This window comes from Trichechus manatus, unplaced genomic scaffold (genome assembly GCF_000243295.1).
Source record: "Trichechus manatus latirostris isolate Lorelei unplaced genomic scaffold, TriManLat1.0 scaffold00037, whole genome shotgun sequence".
NCBI lineage: Eukaryota > Metazoa > Chordata > Mammalia > Sirenia > Trichechidae > Trichechus > Trichechus manatus.
This window is the reverse complement of record NW_004443973.1, coordinates 15,254,725-15,262,447: the sequence shown is the minus strand read 5'-3', so window position 1 is coordinate 15,262,447 and position 7,723 is coordinate 15,254,725. Positions and strand designations below refer to the sequence as shown.

General features: G+C 38.8%; 1 protein-coding gene across 1 annotated transcript in view; it reads right to left on the bottom strand.

The window, feature by feature from the left end:
• ABCB11 (ATP binding cassette subfamily B member 11) overlaps positions 1-2,994 on the bottom strand; it is a 103,107-nt gene extending 100,113 nt beyond the window's left edge. The window contains exon 1 of the mRNA XM_004375546.2: positions 2,610-2,994. The gene's annotated coding sequence lies outside the window, so the exon portion shown is untranslated. The remainder of the gene's footprint in view (positions 1-2,609) is intronic.
• Positions 2,995-7,723: the final 4,729 nt, after the last annotated feature.

Below are 7,723 nucleotides of genomic sequence, written 5' to 3'. Positions count from 1 at the left end.
AGGGCGGTCACTGGTGGTAGCCAGGCAGCATCTAGTTCTTCTGGTCTCAGGCTGATGAAGTCTCTGGTTTATGTGGCCCTTTCTGTCTCTTGGGCTACTACTTTCCTTGTGTCTTTGGTGTTCTTCATTCTCCTTTACTCCGGGTGGTTGGGATGAATTGATGCATCTTTGATGGCCACTTGCAAGCTTTAAGACCCCAGATACCACTCACCAAGATAGGATGCAGAACATTTTCTTAATAAGCTTTGTTATGCCGATTGACTTAGATGTCCCCTGAAAGCATGGTCCCCAGACCCCTACCCCTGCTACTCTGTCCCTCAAAGTGTTCAATTGTATTCAGGAAACTTCTTAGCTTTGGTTTAGTCCAGTTGTGCTGACTTCCCCTGTAGTGTGTGCTGCCCTTCCTGAAGAGAATAGAATTTAATGACAAAATTATTCAGAGCTATTCTTTGTCTCTAAACGTATACTTCTTTCATCTTCACAAAGCAAAACGTAACTCCAATACTTGATTCCCACAATGAAACCGGAGCACTTTCTAGCAAGTGCCTCATTGAAAAACCCATTGCTGTTGAGTCGATTTTGACTCATAGCAACTCTATTGGACAGAGTAGACCTCCCCCATAGGGTTTCCAAGCCTGTAATCTTTACGGAAGCAGACTGCCACATCTTTCTCCCACAGAGCAGCTGGTAGATTTCAACTGCCAACCTTTTGGTTAGCAGCCAAGTGCTTAACTACTGTACCACTGGGGCTTCTTTCTAGCAAATACAGTGTCTTTTAAAACCACAACGTGGGAGTGAATTGTACGGTATGTGTTATGGATTGAATTGTGCCCACAAATAGATACGTTGAAGTCCTAATCCCATACCTGTGAATGTGATCTTGTTTGGGGAAATAGGATCTTTCTTTGAAGATATTATCAGTGAAGTCCTATCAGAGTAGAGTGGGTCCTAATTCTAATCCCTTTTGAATGGTGTTTCATAAAGAAGGAGCAGACAGAGCGACAAGGGGAGACAAACAGGGGAAGACACCACGTGAAGATCTGTCTACAAGTCAAAGAATGCCAAGAAACGCCTGAGGCTATCAGAAGCTGAAAAAGACAAGGAAGGATCTTCCCCTAGAGCCTTCAGAGAGACAGCAGGGCTCTACAGATGCCCTGAATTTGGACTCCTAACCTCCACAACTATGGGACAATAAATTTCTGTTCTTTAAAGCCACCCACTTTATGGTATTTTGTATGGTAGTCCTAGGAAACTTAGACATCATGTGAATTACTATATTATCTTAACAATGTTGTTTTTAAAAAAGTGGGGAATTGTTTTCCTAAATGATTTCCTAATTCACTTCTAACATTCATTAGCAAATATTTGTTGCCATTACTTTTGGTACTGGAGAAACATGAACTATTCAAGGGGCTTACAATCTAATAGGGAAGGGGCATGCAACAATAATTCCTCGGTAGTGAAATGGATGCTTCAAACAGAGAAAATTACAGAGTTTTAGAGAGCACAATAGAAGGGGCAACTAGGGTGGTCATGGGCTGTGTTTGTAGGGTGGGGAGGGGTGTGCATTTCTTATTGTAATTGTGTACTCCAACCACGTGTACGCAGAAAATAACCTCTATTTAATAGCCTGTAAATAGGGTCAGCAAAAATGAGGGAAACTCTCAGTGAGATGGATTGACACAATAGCCTCAACAATGGTATCAAACATACCAACAGTCATGACCAGACGACATTTCATTCTGTTACACATAAGGTCGCCATGAGTCGGAGATGACTCAACGGCAGCTAACAACAACAAGAAGAAATAAATTAATCCCTTAAAAGTTTAGTAATAACTTCTGTTAGATCCTAATATTAAAGAGTTTTAGGTGCAACCATTCTAATTTGTCTCTAACATGTTCAGAAAGCTCTTTTCCTCCCTCAAAATATTTAGAAATACCAAAATTTATTCCCAGTCTTAAATATGAGTAATATTGGATCTATGTGCTTAAATCTTCAGTAATGTGATTTCTACTGGCTAGGAAAGCCTAAAAACTGAAATTAGATTCTGGAAGCCAACTTGTTCCCCCTAACCACGCATCCTGAGCTCATATCTTTTAGAATCTATTTTGAAAACCGAGAGAATGAGGAAATGAGTATGGTGTTGAAGAAAAGATAGTCAGCATAGTTCTGTACTAAACCTATACCAGCCTTCTTGGGTAAGATTTGTGATTAACAGCACAAACAGAATTGTGCTTTCATAAAATCAGTAAAAAAGAAGTTAACTCACATTTTTATTTTGAGTAGATTTTTCAATCCATTCACCAATTTGCGCCACAAACCTATATACAACATACACATACACGTATTCTCAAGAGAATTAATGAATGAAACAGCATGACCATAAATGAGACAGTAGCCAAAAATCATCCATATTGTATATAATATTATGAAATTATTAATTCATTCTGCAAGTCTATATACAAACATTGTAGTATTGTTTATCACATGAAAAGTGGGCAGCCTTTAATAAATCAGAAACACAACACCCCACAACGTGAAACTTAAAGGGAATGGCCTTGAAGAACATAGCCCTCAAATGCTGTAGACGAGCATAAGCCACTTACCCGTGAACATAAACTTGAGCAAGACAGAAGAAAACAGTGGATACTACTGTGGAGAGTCAGAGGGTTTTACAACCTTTTCCAACTTCAGTTTTCATCATTATAAAACTTTGAACAGAATTCAAGCTTTTTCAAGAACGTTATCTATTTGCTTAAGGGTCAGTGCCCGGAAGGCCAACACAAGCACAGTTCAGTGACATCTGAGGAAAGGTCGAACATGCCCAAAGCAATCACCCCAAACACAGAATACTTAGGAAACCCTCTGAGGGGTCAACAGAGTTTGGAAAGTGCTGATTTGCCTTGGAAGGACCAGGGAAGACTAAAGCAGAGAAGGCCCAGCAAGAGCACTATCATTGTAGCTATGCCCAGATCTGCTTTCTACAAGACCCTCTTTTGAGAAGTTACTTAAAACATAACAGAACAAGAAAATGCCTTAAGTTTTCCCCATGATTTAAAAGATTACCTTCAAAAAGTCTTTGGGTTGCAGGTCCCTGGTGTTCCTGGCCCAGCCCAGAATTTTGTGGAGGCAGATAATCTAAAAGAACATCTGAAGCAGCCTTCTGCTCAAAACTTTGAGTGCACAGAAGACCCTTGCACCTTGGCCTGAATAGTCAATACCTTTGGCTCTACCTGCCAGATGAAGTTCTGTGTAAGTACAGATTAACGATTTTTTAAAAGGCTCAAATTAACAGAAGGTCAAGTCAAATAAACACACACAGATATTAGATATCTCCAATGTGATAAACACATACATCTAGTCCTCACCCTTCTTATTTTTAATCCTTCCATTTTTCTCAAAATGTTCTAATTTAATCTCTGCATGAGCCTCCCCTTTTCTGAATGCACCTCCCCGCAGCCTTCAGTGATGAATAACAGTCAGTGCTGATCAAGCCCTTATTGGTTGGCTGGTCCAGTTGTAGAGTTTTGCTTGTATCGCCTCATTTGGTCTTCTCAACAGCTCTAGGAGTTAGCCCTTCTTTGTCTGTCTTCACCTACCTAAGCAACCTTACCTGCTACTATTTGCCAACAACCAGCCTACTACGTGCCAGATACTGTTCAAAGCTCAGGATAGAATGAGTAAAACAGATAAGAATCTCTGCCCTCAGGAATCTTACATTATGATGGTGGAAGGGAGACAGACCGTAACCAAGTAAACATGCAGTGTGTCAGAGGGTAATAAGTGCTATGGAGAAAAACATAGCAGGAAATGAGTATGATAGGGAGGGTGTATAGTGGGAGCGTGTGTATGTCTGTGTAAGAGTGAGTCTGTGTGTGTAGCAGTTGTTGCCAATTTAAATGACGTGATTGGAGAAGGGCTCACTGAGAAGGTGACATATGAAGAATGGCCTGAGGGACATGAGGAAGGGCTTTAAATGCCATTTGAGCTGCAGACAGTGTAAAGACTTGAACTTCAGTCTAGGAGCTGGGCAAGGTTAGTGTTCACAAACAGAGGTAACTGGCTTTTTTTTTTGTGGAGTAGAGACTAGCAGAAAGAATGCTTTCTAAATTGGAGCTTCCTTAGGTAAGCTTGATTTTTTCTTTTTTTAAAGTAAAGCTGTGTGGAAGGATGCAATTTCTATAATTTAGTTCATAACAGGGAGGGGCAGAATGGTACCATGGAAAAAGCACGGGCTTAAGGAGTCACAAAGAACTGGGTTCACATGCTGGTCTTGCCACTTACTTGATAAGCGATTTAGTTAAGGCAACAATAAACCAAAAACAAAACAAAAAACAACAACAACAAAAAGCCCAAATCAGTTGTCACGAGTCGATTCTGACTCACGACAATCCGTGAGTGTCAGAGTAGAACTGTATTCCACAGGGTTTTCAATGGTGGTCGCCAGTGATTCTGTCCTCCTTAATTACATCCTACAGGATGAGTCTAGCTGGCTTCACCCTGAAATATACATGTTTAAGATTCTAAAATAACTGCCTCAACCTCACTCTGTCTAGTCAAGGAGTTCCCATTATGCTAGGTAAGGTATCAACAGTCCTGAAGCAGAAGCTCTGCCCAGTAAGTCAAAGATATCCAGAAAAGGTTTACCCTAGGGATGATTCAATATTCAATGGTAGGGTAACAGCGTGAACTAATAACCCACGCTTTTTTTCTCTTTCACCTTCTTTTGTCCTGTGACCCTCCCATACCTACCCAGGCAGTTAGGTGTAAAACATCATTAGTTGTGAGAAGAGTTGTCACTGCAAAACGAGAGACAAAGATGTCAACTTATTAGCTTTTGAATATCAAAACCAAGGTCCAGGTTTAATACTAAAAGCTTTGGAAGTCTAGATGACCCAACTTTTCCCACTCTAGACTACATTGAAACTCTTTGGGCTGGGAGATTGGGGTCATCAAGGTGAGCAATAGAGTGTGACAAGTGTTAATTTTTGAGAAGGGGCCCTGCATGCTACCTCCCTTAGGGTTAAGTGAAGTCCACTGATGGGAAGGAATAATGGGATAGTACAGAAGACCACTGGTGTTCAGGAAGAGATGGCTTGAGGCAGACCCTCTGTGTCCCCTGATGGCAGCTCAAGAGAGGAACCAATTTCCCCATCCCCCAAAAGATGTACCAATGTCCAACATTGGCCAACAGAGGGAGCCACCAACTCTCAGGAGCAGAGAATGAACAGCAGGTAATACCAAGGGCTGCACGATGAAAAGGCAAGGATCCAGAAATGCAAAAGGCCATACATACATGGAAAACAAAATTCAACCTCATGGAGAATCAAAAAAGAGCAAATTAAAGTCATATTGAGATACTATTTATTTGCCTATCAAATTTGGAAGATAATGACAGTATTAAATGATAATGGAAAGATGTTTAAAATATATTTAGAAAAAAAGTAAGTTGCCAAATAGTATATGCAAGCAAAAAGCATACAGTATGACAAGTGGCAAATATATATTTACAAAATGATACATATAATTCCAGATAAATATGTTTAAAATAGTAACGGTAATTAACTCTGATAGGATAAGTGACTTTTATTTTCTTCTCTTGACTATCTATATTTACTTTATTTCATTAGGAGTTAATTCATTCGTTCAACAAATACATACTGAGTTCCTACTATTGCTAGGCACTCTGCTAGAGTATTGCTTGTTTTAGAGAAAAAGTAAGAAAAGTATTCTGTTTTTCACTTACCAGATTGACAAAGATTTCCATAGAAATTTTAAAAAGTAATATGAAGAAATTCATGGAAAGCAGCAGCTGTACACATCTGTAGTCCAGTAAAAATTGTTCCCATTTACTGGTACTAATTTTTTGGAGTATAATTTGAGACTTTGTATCAAAGTCTTACAAAATTGCATATACATTCACCTATGAATAATAAGAAGCTCCTAGAGTTTATCTCCAAAAAGATAATCAGAAATTCATACAAAATAATTTATTATGGTAGCAAAAAATCCCAAACACTCTGATGCCTGACGGTAGAGGACAGGTTCATAAATTGTTGAACCATCACATGATGTAATAACCCTTTCAAGACTTAATTTTTTTGTGTTATGAATTTTTTGTTGATGGCATGTGTCTTCAGTAGTGGAATACATGTAAATTAATGGGCTGTAGTTAAACTTTTGGTTGGTAATATGCATTTTGAGAAATATCATGTGGGCATACATTTTTCCACAAAACATTGGTGGTAGTCTGGCACCATGCTTAGTGGGCTCCGTCTGCCCCATGGATCTTTGGAGCATGGCACCTTCCATTTTGTTACATTGGGCACCTCTGGTTTTTCAAATGTGACACACACGCACACAAAAAGAAAACCAAACCCACCAGGGCTCCCTATCGTACAGAAGGTATAAATATGTTTACAAGGATTATCTAGCTGTACAAAAGCCAAAAATTTGACCCAATCACACTTCCTGGATGCACTGCCTCATACCTAAGCCTTCTACCTTAGTGAATTTTTGCCAAAGAACATTTCTTCCATTTTTCACCATTACACAAGCCCCCACTGAAGGGCAGAATATACTTTTAGTGGGACAAACAGCCTCCCAAGAAACTTGAGAAACCAAAAATATTTGTGAGTGCATTCTTTTCAAGATTCAGTAAGGAGATAATATCTATTAAGATGATATTTTAGTAGATTATTTTGTAATATGGAAAGATATTCACATTACAATGTTTAGTGTGAAACATAGTTCCAAAACTTTTTAATTAATAGGTGATTCACACACATACATACACAACAACACTAGATATGAACATTAAACATATGAAAAGATATCCAACTTTACTAGTAATTTTTTGAAAATCAAACAATTTTTACCCATCATGTTGACAAAGATTAAAAAGATAAAAATGTGTAAAGAAAAGGACAATCTTATTTACTGCTGCTGACAGTAAACATTACAACCACTCTAGAAGGCAATTTGACAACACGTACTAACAATCTTTAAAATGTGCATATCTTTTGAAACAGAAGTGCCATTTATATCAATTAAAAATAAGGTTAAATAAAATAAGTAAATAAAGGAAGCTCACAGAGATTTAACTGTAAGGATAGTAATAGTAGTTTTGGCCGTAACAGGCAAAAACTATAAATGGTCTAAGTGCCGTGCAATAGGGAATCAGTTAAATGGATATGGTAACTTTATACAATAAGAAATCCTGAACTTCTGGGCAACGTGGTTCTATAGTCAGAAGTACCACGCCGTCCCTCCACAGCAAATATCAGAAAAACTAAGTCAAACAGAGGCACACGTCAATCCTGAAACCCTAAGCATCAAATGAAGAGAAAAAGAACTCAGCCAAGCACCAAATGGAATAAGGAACTGACAGAGAACAGACAGCGAGGAGAGATACATGCAAAGACCCTGCCCACTGGAGAAGGAGGTGAAACGTATCATGCCCACAGACAAGCAAACAACAAAGAACACACAGCCCACCTGCTCAGACATAATCAAATAAAACAAAAAAGCAGGACAAAACAAACAAATCTACAATCAATAAATGAGGAAAATAACCACTGAATGCCCCAAAGACAGCAGACAATATCAAAACATTTACAAAAACAGGACAGGATGGTTCCAGTAGGCGTCCAAAATAAAACATCAGATGACCTTCCAGTAGAAGAAAAGGCACTAGACCTAACTGATGGGGAATTCAAAT